We start from the raw sequence: 13674 nt of genomic DNA on the forward strand, positions 1-13674 counted from the left end.
TGGCTAACCAAAACGGATGTAGATAGTTTTAGTTAGTCCATCAAGGTACTGGCCAATAGATTAGTTGGGAATTGTATATGTTTTAAAGATTGTTTAGTAGCGTGTATATCTTGTAAGATAGCGTGAGCTCTGCCGTCTAGCGAGAGTGTTAATAGTGTGTAGCTGTATTATAGTGCACGGTACCATAACCCTGTATATTTACTGACACTGTATATAAATACTAATAATTGTCGTTTATTGCATGTCTAACACCATAACCACTAATAATTGTATTGTGACCTTAAATTGTACTTGACCTATGCTAACCGTACTGTAACTACTGTTTGTAAAGACGATGTTACTGGGGTATGTTATAGACGGGTAATTCATATATAGGAATTATAGCGTGGGTGATGGTATAGTTTCGCCAAAGGGCATAGTATCAGTTATTTAGTGACTGGTGTAACAGCTGTGTGTGTACGGGAATTCCCTGAGTGTTTTTTATTGTGTACGTTTCACTTGGTAACTGTACCACGTGGTGCTGTTGCCGAGGGAACGGGTGTGACCGTTGAATAGAGTGCGTGTATAGTATTCGTTGGAAACGACGCTCCATTGTTAAGTATGGGCGCGTCGGACTCAACGATTTTGGATCCCTTAGGATGCATGTTAAAGAATTTTAAAAAGGGATTTACAAAATGTGATTTTGGGGTTAAAATGTCTCCTGCACGTTTGATCACTTTGTGTACTAGGGAATGGCCTACTTTGGTTGCCACGTGGCAGTTTAGATCCAAATCTGCTACAGCGTGTACACGTGGCTGTATCAGGTAGGCCTGAACTTTACGGACAGTTTCCATACATTGATTGTTGGAGGCAGGCCGTGAACGACTCGCCAAGATGGATCCGAATATGCCACGAGGAGCAATGTCGCCTCATGGTGGCCAGGACTCGTTTGTCCACTAGGGCCATGGTTACGCCCATTTTGGACACGCCCCCTGAGTCCGAGATCCCTATGCCGCCCACTTACTTCTCCTCAAGGGGAAGTGATACAGGAAGTTCTACACCCCTTTCCCCGTTGTCCCCATCCGCTTCCTCCTCTAGCTCAGAGTCCATCCCCCTCATTACTAAACCTCCCCTTCCGGTACCAACCCCCGTTAAACCCACATATCCTGATTTGGCGCCATATCAAGCTTCCGGTCAGGCTTCCTCTAGCCCGGCTCTGAATATTTTATTCACTGACCTTCCCCACAATAAAGCTTCCACATCCCAATGCCTTACTACCCCTCGACTGGAACCCCTAACCAACGCCCCTGAACGAAGCCCTGTACTAACCCGACAACTGACCGGTACCCAAAAACCTAAACATTATCAGATGCCACTTCGTTTGACTCCCGGGTCAGCATACCTTAATGATGTAGGTCAAATGGTGTATGCTGACTCAGTCTTCGTATATGTCCCATTCACAACTATCGATCTCTTAAATTGGAAAACCCATAATTCCTCGTACACCGACAAACCACAAGCTATGACCGACCTGTTCACCTCAATAGTCCAGACGCATAATCCTACTTGGGCTTATGGCCAGCAATTACTAATGACATTATTTAACAACGAGGAGAGGACTAGGATAAACCAAGCGGCCATTAAAGCGCTGGAAGAAGAAGCCCGTACATTAAACCAAGCTAATCCAGCAGCATGGGCCACAGCCCATTATCCTAACGCTGATCCCGAGTGGGATGTTAATGGCGCAGATATGGTTCATTTAAAAGCCTATAGAGACGCTATAATTGCTGGCATGAAAGCCGGAGGGAAGAAAGCTATAAATATGTCTAAGACGGCTGAGGTGATACAGAAAAGTGATGAACCGCCCAGTGTCTTTTATGACCGATTATTGGAGGCATACCGCTTGTATACCCCCTTTAATCCGGAAGCCCCTGAGAATTCCTGAATGGTAAACTCTGCCTTTGTCAGCCAAGCCTACGGAGATATTAAGCGCAAGCTACAAAAGTTAGAAGGGTTCGTAGGAATGTCCATCACCCAACTAATGGAGGTAGCTAATAAAGTTTACATGAATAGGGAATCAGAGTGAAAGAAAGAGGAAGAGCGCAAGATGCGTAAAAAGGCGGATATGCTAGCGGTAGCGATCGCAGGCGGAGATAGACGGGGCCCGGATAGAGGCGATAGCAAGTGGAATAGGGAACCCCTGAGTAGGAATCAGTGCGCATACTGTAGAGAAGAAGGGCATTGGAGAAGCGAGTGTCCAAAAAGGGAGCAGTATGAGAGAGACCAACCCAGGGCAGGATATGGAAACTTTAGAGGTAGAGCGAGAGGTAGAGGAGGTCCCGGAGGGAGTAATGGTAATAGAGGAAGTGTAAGAGAAGATAGATATTATCCCGCAGCGCAGAGATCCCGCGATAGAGAAGACAGGGACTTTGTAGGATTGGCTGACACGGTCATGGATGACTATTGATACCGACCGGGCTCCATCCCCCTTGGCCGAGCGGAGCCTATGGTCGAAGTATCAATAGGGGGAAAAAGGAGTGCATTCATGATTGATACTGGTGCTGAACATTCGGTGGTGACTGACCTAGTTGCTCCTCCATCTGGAAGAACTATCACCGTAATAGGAGCAACTGGAAGAAGTGCTGCAAAACCGGTTCTTAAAAGTCGACAATGTACATTGGGAGGCCACGTAGTGAAACATCAATTCCTTTATATGCCTGAATGTCCAGTCCAATTGCTAGGACGTGATATGCTATCAAAACTACAAGCACAGATAACGTTCCTACCAAATGGGACAACATCCTTAAAGTTTAATGGACCTTCAGGTATTATGATTATCTGTACCAAAGGAAGAAGAGTGGCGACTTTATACAGCGTTGACTAGCCAAAACCCTGAGAGTGATGAATCCTTATTCAACATACCAGGAGTTTGGGCAGAGAACAACCCACCAGGACTGGCCCGCAATATTCCACCCATTCGAATTGAACTAAAACTTGGGGTTTATCCAGTGAGCCTACGGCAATATCATATCCCGCATAAGGCTAAGAAGAATATTCAATCTTATCTGGATAAGTTCATACGGTATGGTATCCTAAAATTCTGAAGCCGGTAAACTCACTCTGGGTCAAGAACTTTATGTGCGAGTCCCGCACGCAGTACAGACGTTGCTAGATTACAAAGGCAATCATTGGTTCAGTAACAGCCGCATGACTAAGTATCAAGCAATGTTGTGTGAAAACCCAAGAGTGCATTTAGAGACTGTCAATACCTTAAATCCAGCTACCCTTTTGCCGCAACCTACTAAAAGTCAACACGATTGTTTGGAGGTGATGGATGAAGTATTTTCAAGTAGACCAGATCTTCGTGACTTTCCCATCCAGAACCCTGATGTCCAATATTATACAGACGGCAGTAGTTATGTGAAAGAAGGGATTCGCTATGCAGGATATGCAGTAACAACAATAGACAAGGTGATAGAAGCTCGGCCACTGTCAAAAGGAACATCAGCACAGAAGGCAGAATTGATAGCACTAACACGAGCGTTACAATTGGCTGAAGGTTTAAGAGTAAACATCTATACGGACTCCAAGTATGCGTTTTTAACCACTCATGCCCACGGAGCGTTGTATAAAGAAAGAGGACTATTGAATTCAGAGGGCAAAGAAATCAAGTACGCAGCTGAAATACTACAACTATTGGAAGCAGTATGGGAACCAAAAAATGTATTATACATTGTCGAGAGCATCTGAGAGGCGATGGTGATGTAACCAAAGGAAATCGGATGGCAGATAATGCAGCTAAGCGTGCCGCTGAATCAGGAAGACAGGAATATGTGGAACATATAGCTGCTCTTATACCAACTCCACTGTCTCAATGGACTCCAGTTTATACAGCTCAAGAAGAGGAGTGGTTAAAGACTGAACCTGGAAAGTGTCAGGGTACCTGGAGTCTCTACCTTTGAGAGAGGTAGAGACTTAGAAGGTTATCCGTCCGGACGCCATGTCTCCTCGGTCTCCCGCGGTTCACTCGGTCTTGCTAACGCCGGCCGCGAGGGAGTCACTTCCTTTTATAACAGAAGGACCGGAGGTAGACGTCATGACGCTAACCCGAAACATCCTGCCACTCAAATCTCGGGAGACGAATCAGGACTCGCCGGAGGCGTGTCTCCTCTCCCTAGCCAGGATACTTAACGGTGGTTCTCTCATTCACTCATCGCCCTGTCGTGGTTCTAGTCCGCCTAGTCACACAGTGCTTTATTATTCACTTGTCTTTTGGTTCTGACCCGGCTTTGTTGTTTACTCTCCTGCCTTTCTGTTTTCCTCGACCTCGGCTTGTCTCTGACCATTCTATTGTAGTTATACGTTAGTCCGGCCATTCTAAGGACCGGTATACGTATCAGCTACTCTTTGTACTCTGCGTGTTGGATCCCTGACCCGATCCTGACATTACGACAGGGCCATGGATCCTGCAGGTACAAATTGTCAGCTTGGTTCTCCTGATTCTAGGTTTGACGCCATGGATCATAGGATGGATCAGATGGCTCTGGCACTACAGGCGCTGCTGTCTCGCCCTATCAATCCACCTGAGGAGAGGCGTAACACTTCTGCTTCTTCTGTGGGTTCAGGGTTAGAGGTAGCTACTGTAGGTGCTTCTTCCCGAGTTACCCCACCTGTACGCTATGCTGGTTCCCCTGAGAGGTGTCGTGGCTTTTTGAACCAGATCAGTATTCATTTCGAGCTACAGCCCCGTTCATACCCTACTGATAGGGCAAAGGTGGGATTTATTATTACCTTACTCATTGAGAAAGCTCTGAGATGGGCGAATCCGTTGTGGGAGAATGATAATCCATTAGTCTATAACTATAATTCCTTTGTAGCTGCTTTTAAAAGAACTTTTGACCCTCCTGGCAGGAAGGCCAATGCAGCCAGATTACTGTTGCGCCTTAGACAAGACAACCAAACTCTTGTGGATTATGCACTAGAGTTCAGGTCTTTGGCGGCAGAGGTAAAATGGAATGAACAGGCCTATATAGACGTATTCTTAAATGGATTATCTGATGTAATACTTGATGAGGTAGCTACAAGAGAACTTCCCGAGAATCTGGAGGACTTAATTTCCTTTATCTCCCGTATTGACGAACGCCTAAGGGAGAGACAGAATACTCGAGATAGAACCGCTAAATCTTTCTCTAGACTAGTACCATCATTTCAAGTTGCTGAAACCAAAGATCCACAGGTTTCAGAACCTATGCAGTTAGGCCTTACTCGTCTCTCAGAGGAGGAGAGACAGTACAGGAGAAGAGAGGGACTGTGTATGTATTGTGGGTTCAGAGGTCATGTACGTTTGAGCTGTCCCAGCCGTCCGGGAAACGCTCGCACCTAAGTTTCTCTAGAGGACAGACCTTGGGTGTTTCGATTTTGTCCTCTACTCATAACTACAAAGAACATAGACTCCTATTACCGGTCTCTTTAACTTGGGAGAAGGGAACTTTAGAAACTATGGCATTGATAGACTCCGGCGCTGCTGAGAGTTTTATCGACCAAAAGTTTCTCACCAAACACACTATCCCATCCCAGTTAAGGAAGACACCCTTGGCTGTTGAAGCCATTGATGGTAGACCTTTAGTTGAGCCTGTGATTTCCCGGGAGACCACACCTCTTTACTTAACTATTGGTATTCTACACAAGGAGGAAATATCCCTACTACTCATTTCATCCCCTTCTGTTCCCATAGTCCTGGGATACTCCTGGCTTAAGAAACATAACCCCGTTATAGATTGGAGATCAGGGGAAATAGTTTCTTGGGGCCAGAATTGTCAAGAGAGTTGTTTAAAGAAAGTGTCACCTCTTTGTAGTGTCAACCCACTTAATAACGCTACTGACTCTACCAAAGTACAGATACCGTCCTTGTATCAAGATTTAAAGGCAGTATTTGACAAAAGAAAGGCTGATACCTTACCACCACATAGGCCTTTTGATTGCAAAATTAATTTACTTTCTGGTACCATGCCCCCCAGGGGTCATGTATATCCTTTGTCCACGAATGAAAACTTAGTTCTAGAAGAGTATATTCGTGAAAACCTAGACAAGGGGTTCATTAGAAGATCCTCCTCTCCTGCTGGGGCTGGATTCTTTTTTGTTAAAAAGAAGGATGGTTCTTTAAGACCTTGCATTGACTACCGAGGTCTTAACAAGATAACCATCAGAAATGTTTATCCGATTCCCTTGATCACCGAGCTTTTTGACCGATTAAAAAGTTCTAAAATTTTCACTAAGTTAGACCTTAGAGGTGCTTATAATTTGGTGAGAATCCACGACGGTGACGAGTGGAAAACTGCATTCAATACTCGATATGGGCACTATGAGTATACTGTAATGCCTTTTGGTCTCTGCAATGCTCCGGCAGTATTTCAGGACCTTATTAATGAGGTTCTTAGGGAGTTTCAAGATGACTGTGTAATTGTATACCTTGATGATATTCTTATACATTCCAGGGATATTGAGACTCACCACAGGCAAGTCAGGAGGGTTTTACACAAACTTCTTCAGCATGGCTTGTACTGCAAACTAGAGAAATGCAGCTTTGACCAATCCCAAACTACGTTTCTTGGTTATGTGATTTCTGGGGAAGGGTTTGAAATGGATCCGGAGAAGCTCCAATCCATACTAGACTGGCCTTTACCTCAGGGTCTCAAGGCTATCCAGAGATTCATTGGTTTCTCTAATTACTACAGACGTTTCATTAAGGGATACTCCTCTATCATTGCTCCCATCACTAACATGACCAAACAAGGGGCTGAGACTAAGAATTGGTCTACTGAAGCTCTTCGGGCTTTTGAGACACTCAAAGAGCTGTTTGCTTCCGCACCAATTTTAGTTCACCCTGATACTACTCTACCTTTCCTACTCGAAGTAGACGCTTCTGAGACAGGTATAGGTGCTGTTCTGTCCCAAAGGTTGGGTGTAGATAAACCATTACATCCTTGTGGATACTTTTCCAAAAAATTGTCCGGTACTGAAAGCAGATATGACATTGGGGACAGGGAACTACTAGCGGTTATAATGGCCTTGAAGGAGTGGAGACATTTATTGGAGGGTACTTTGCATCCTGTTACTATTTTGACGGATCATAAAAACTTATCCTATATTGGGGAGGCTAAACGACTATCATCTAGACAGGTTCGTTGGTCCATATTTCTCACTCACTTCAACTACGTACTCACATATAGGCCAGGTTCTAAGAATTCTAAAGCCGACGCCTTATCTCGCCAATATGAACCTGCTGCCGTATCTGAGCCGGTTTTGTCCTCTATAGTACCCAAGTGTAACATTATCGCTAACACTACTCTCAAAGTTCATTCCCCGCTACTTGATCAGATAAGGAACTTGCAGCATCTGGCACCTAGACTGACTCCGGTTTCCAGACTTTTCGTTCCTCCTGAACTTCAATTGGAGCTCTTACAGTGTCTTCACGAGAGTAAGGTGGCTGGTCATCCGGGTGTCCGCAAGACGTATTCTTTGATCTCCAAGGATTTCTGGTGGCCGTCGTTACGGAAGGATATTAAGGATTTTATCGGGGTTTGTGTGGTCTGTACTAAAACCAAACTACCGCATACGCTTCCTTGTGGCCTTCTACAACCGCTGGAGATTCCTGACAAACCTTGGTCCTGTGTGGCAATGGACTTTATTGTGGATCTGCCGGTTTCTAAAAAACACACTGTTATCCTCACCGTAGTCGATAGGTTTACCAAGATGGCACATTTCGTACCTTTGCCTAAACTCCCGACTTCTCCTGAATTGGCGGAGGTCTTTGCTAAAGAGATTTTTCGTTTACATGGGATTCCTTCTGAGATCACTTCTGATAGAGGCTCCCAATTTGTTTCACGTTTTTGGAGGTCGTTCTGTTCTCAATTAGGCATCAAATTGAATTTTTCGTCCGCCTATCATCCTCAGTCTAACGGAGCTGCTGAACGAACTAACCAGAAGATTGAGCAATACTTACGTTGTTTTGTTTCCGAACACCAGGACGATTGGGTCGGTTTGATTCCTTGGGCAGAGTTTGCGCACAACAATCTTGTTTGTGACTCCACGCATTCAAGTCCCTTCTTCATGAACTATGGCTTTCATCCATCCATTCTTCCCCCGGTTTCTCCTTCCCAAGGAGTGCCGTCGGTTGATGTCCATGTGGCCAACTTGAGGAAGTTGTGGGATCAGACTCGACAGATTCTTCTACACAATTCTGTACTGGTAAAGAAACATGCTGACAAACGTAGAAGGGCGGCTCCGAATTTTGTTCCAGGCGATAGAGTGTGGTTGAGCACTAGGAATATTCGTCTTAAAGTTCCTTCCATGAAATTCGCTCCTCGTTATATTGGTCCCTACAGGATCTTGACTCGAATTAACCCAGTGGCATATCGTCTAGCTCTTCCAGCTACTTTACGCATCCCGAACTCCTTTCACGTGTCATTGTTGAAACCTCTAATCTGTAACAGATTCTCCTCCACAATCGCCCCTCCGCGCCCTGTTCAGGTGGAGGGTCAGGAGGAGTATGAGGTTAACTCCATTATTGATTCTCGTGTCTCCCGGGGACGAGTACAATATTTAGTTGACTGGAAGGGATATGGTCCTGAGGAGAGGAGTTGGGTACCACAAGAGGATGTTCATGCTCCTCGTCTTCGCAGGGCATTTCACTCCCGCTTTCCATCTCGCCCCGGCTCCTTCCGCCCGGTGGGCGTATCTGAGGGGGGGGGTACTGTCAGGGTACCTGGAGTCTCTACCTTTGAGAGAGGTAGAGACTTAGAAGGTTATCCGTCCGGACGCCATGTCTCCTCGGTCTCCCGCGGTTCACTCGGTCTTGCTAACGCCGGCCGCGAGGGAGTCACTTCCTTTTATAACAGAAGGACCGGAGGTAGACGTCATGACGCTAACCCGAAACATCCTGCCACTCAAATCTCGGGAGACGAATCAGGACTCGCCGGAGGCGTGTCTCCTCTCCCTAGCCAGGATACTTAACGGTGGTTCTCTCATTCACTCATCGCCCTGTCGTGGTTCTAGTCCGCCTAGTCACACAGTGCTTTATTATTCACTTGTCTTTTGGTTCTGACCCGGCTTTGTTGTTTACTCTCCTGCCTTTCTGTTTTCCTCGACCTCGGCTTGTCTCTGACCATTCTATTGTAGTTATACGTTAGTCCGGCCATTCTAAGGACCGGTATACGTATCAGCTACTCTTTGTACTCTGCGTGTTGGATCCCTGACCCGATCCTGACAGAAAGTACCTGGAGAACAAATGGTATCAGTTAGAAGATGGGAGAATAGTTATTCCAGCATCACTAGCGGTAGAAATTGTCCAAAACTATCACAACGGGACGCATTCTGGAAGAGATAGTACAGAAGAATATCTCAGAAAACATTTCTACATACCAAGATTGTCCAACTTAACTCAAGCCATTGTACGAAGATGTGTAACATGTGCTAGAAATAATGCAAGACGAGGACCAGTAAAGCCACCAGGAGTTCAGTATATGGGGGGACTCCCTATGTCCGATCTACAAATTGACTATACAGTTATGCCTAAATCTGGTGGACATCGCTACCTACTGGTAGTTGTGTGCACCTATTCAGGCTGGGTAGAAGCATGTCCTACTCGTACAGAGAAAGCAGGAGAAGTTGTGCGATTCCTGCTACGAGAAATAATACCCCGATATGGACTACCCTGCTATGTAGGATCGGATAATGGTCCAGCCTTTGTTCACCAGTGCCTACAACAACTGACTCATATGCTTGGTATTAAGTGGAGACTTCATACAGCATATAGACCTCAGAGTTCTGGTAAAGTAGAAAGAATGAATAGAACTATTAAGAATCAGTTGGCAAAGATGTGTCAGGAAACCCAACTCAAGTGGAATGTGCTTTTGCCCATAGCTCTGTTGCGTATTCGCAGTACACCTACCAGAAGGATGGGTCTCTATCCTTTTGAAATCATGTATGGGCGTCCACCTCCCGTACTTGGTAACTTAAGGGGGGATTTGAGTCAGTTGGGAGAAGGAATTACCCGGCAGCAGGTTGTAGAGTTGGGTAAGACTATGGAGGAGGTACAGAAATGGGTACAAGATAGATTACCTGTGAATATTTATCCCCCTGTTCATAGTTACCATCCAGGAGACCAAGTGTGGATTAAAGAGTGGAATAATATACCATTAGGGCCTAAGTGGAGGGGTCCTTATGTTGTTCTTTTGTCTACCCCTACAGCTATAAAAGTGGCCGAAGTGAGTCCGTGGATTCATCACCCCAGGGTTAAACCAGCAGCAGTAGATTCTTGGCAAGCTACAACAGATCCAGAGAATCCCTGCAAGATCCGGTTAAAGCGCACGACTCAGTCGGAGTGACAAGGAAATCTTGTGGATTACAATTATTGTTGTTACAGAGATTGGTAAGTGAGTGTTTAGACGGCCATAATAACGCCTGTCCGCTCACCAACGTGTTATTAAAAGCCAGGAAAGTCTCGAAGAGACCCCTGTGAAGACGAGCAGAACTCCATTCCCTGCAGCCCTTACATCCTGGAAGCTGAGGTGCCATCGTACGGACGAAGATTGAGGATGCAGCCAACGAAAGATGTGCTAATGATAATGTTTATTTATATGTCTTTTTATATTCAGGAAGGTAGAGGTACCGACACTCCTAGCTGTGAGGTTTGCATTAAGACTACAAGAACAGGTAATCATATTTCCCAGACCCTAATTTGGCATTCACAATATGAGTGTAAAGGTGATGTGTCTAGGTGTAGATACCTAAATATAGAGTATAGTGTATGCCATTTAGGAGTAGGAGAACCTAGGTGCTTCAATCCAGAGTATCAACCTCGTACAATTTGGTTGACCCTCAGGAATGGAGATCCTCAGGGGACGCTAATAAATAAAACAGCGTTAGAATCCGTACATTCTTCGGGTGTTCTGCTATTTGATGCATGTAAGGCGATATCAAGTGGTAGAAAGCCGTGGAATGTATGTGGGGATCTTAGATGGGAGAGAACGTATGGGTCTAATGATAAATATATTTGTCCCAGTAGTAAAAATAAGTATGTAAGTCCTAGATGTCCAGATAGGGAATATAATTTCTGCCCATATTGGTCTTGTGTGGGGTGGGCAACTTGGGGACAGACAGCAGACCAGGATATGATTGTTACTAAGTTGCCTACCAAACCATACTGTAAGTCTATGGAATGCAACCCAGTCCATATTCTTATAAATAATCCTGACCAATTCCTAGACAGATATGGTAACTTATTTGGGTTTCAAATATATGGGACGGGTTTAGAACCTGGGACAATATTGTTTATAGGGATAGAGACCGATACTGTAACATCCCAAACTCATCAGGTATTCCATTCCTTTAATGAAGAGATGAGTGTAGATAATAAGATTCCCCATAACGCTAAAAACCTGTTCATAGATTTAGCTGAGAGTACTGCTGGTAGTCTTAATGTAACCAACTGCTATGTGTGTGGAGGTACAACATGGGAGACCAATGGCCTTGGGAAGCAAAGGAGGTAATGTCCGGTTCTGAGGCAGTTGAACAATTAATATCTTCACAAGCTGATTATCAGATGAGTGTTAGAGGTAAATCTGAGTGGATGACGTGATGACGTAGACCGGAAGGTGTACGAACCGTAAGGGGGAGGGAGCCGTCGGAGATGATCAGCGCGAGGTAGCTGCTGCTTGAGACCACGCTAAGCTAAGCATGATACCGCTCAAAATACTGCCCGGGATAAAACCATTTTCAATGGTGTTCGGCTCGGCCAGCTTCTAAATAATCTCTACTTACCTTTTATTCTCTCTGTCTGTCCGGCGATACCTGGATATCTGAGTGGCTGTTTCGGTGTGGCTGTTCCGGTGAGACCGCGTGGTAAGAGACGGAGTTTTCTTTCACCACCGACGGAGGAGCAGTGATAAAGCTCCCAGCATAGCCCAGCATATCGGGTCTGATCTGGCTGCATACCGCTTATCTTATTGAGATCGCTGAATGAGAAATCAAAGGGGCAAGTCATCCTGTGAAGGTATTCCAAGGTATTTAAAAAAAAAAAAAAAAAGAAACGAAAAAGAGAGGGAGAAATAAAGGGGAGGAGGGGAAGAAAGTTACAAAGAAAGGAGGGAAAGAATGGGATAAGATAAGAGGAAGCAAAAGTGGAAAAGATAAAATAAAAGAGACCATATCCTCCATATCCCAATAATCAATCATATGCCTCCTCCCAATACAACTCCATATATAACTCCCAAAGGTATTGCTCTACCAACAAAGAGAGAACAGGACCAGAAAGAAATTGAGAATTCAAAGGGAATGCTATCTAAACTGCCACTTAAACTGATAAAGAACTGTTAAAATACTGGGAATATCACCTAAACTGCTAAAAAAAGGAAAAAAAAAATTGCTAAAAAAAAACAACAAAAAAAAAACTGTAAGTTAGAAAAGCAGCCTGGTTTCAAACAAACAAATATCAAACAAATAAATAAAGGGGGAAAAAAAAATATATAAATATAAGCGTGGAAAACAAACCCCGAATTTAAAGGATAAACCCCTCTATTTCTCATTTAAAAAAAGAAAAAAAATGGCTTCCAAACGATCGCAGGATCTCAAAGCAACATCAAAAATGGAAAAGAAATCTTCAAAACAAGAAAAGAGACTTTCTAAATTTTTTTCTCCTCAAAAAACTCAAGGTATTAACGAAGACCTCTCTTCAGATTCCTTTATTGATACAACTTTGCCACTTACAGAAACATCGACAATTACTATAGAAATTATAAAATCATTATTGGATGATGCTTTAAAACAGATAAAAAAAGAGATCCAGGAAAATTCCAGTGACCTTAAAAACGATATCTCTAAAGTATTAACTAGAATACAAACAATAGAAGATAAGCAAGATCACACAGAGCTTCAGATTCAATCCTTTGGAGAGTCCCACAAAGAAATGGAGCTCAAATTGGAGCAACTGGAAACTAAAATAGCAGACTTAGAAGACCGGGCCCGCAGAACAAATTTAAAATTCAGAAATATCCCAGAAGATATAACAAACGATAAATTGAAAGATTTTCTGAAGGAGCTGTTTATATCCCTCAAGTTATTATTAGGTCCTCATGAATTAATAATGGACCGATGCCATAGAATCTTTAAGCCTACAAGTATCAAGAATGACTCTCCAAGAGATGTAATAGTGGCGTTTCATTCATATGACACGAAAAAACAAATTTTGTTTGCCTTAAAAAACAACAGATCAACAGAAGAAAAATTTAAAGGGATATTCGCCGTTCCTGATATCTCTTACCACACAAGAGCTAAAAGAAGAAATTTTTCACCAATATTTCAAACGTTAATAAAGCACAATCTGAGGTTTAGATGGCGACATCCTGCTTCCTTGCAAATATATTACCATAATGAATGGATTTCATTCACAACATTCGAGAAAGCCAATGAATGGCTGTCACAACATATAGAGAAGTAAAGCGAAACTAAAGTGAAAGACAAGACCAGGAATAAAAGAGCAAGAGGGAAAGGAGAAAGAAAAGAGAAAGAGAAAAGAGAAAAAAAAAAAGACACATGGTGAAATGAAAAGAAAATGGGCAAGAAGAGAGAGGGGGAAAAAGGAAAATTGAAGAAAAAAAAAAAAGAAAAGAAGAAGAGAAATGAAAAGGAAAAAAAAAA

This window comes from Pelobates fuscus, chromosome 3 (assembly GCF_036172605.1).
Source record: "Pelobates fuscus isolate aPelFus1 chromosome 3, aPelFus1.pri, whole genome shotgun sequence".
In the NCBI taxonomy this organism is placed as follows: domain Eukaryota; kingdom Metazoa; phylum Chordata; class Amphibia; order Anura; family Pelobatidae; genus Pelobates; species Pelobates fuscus.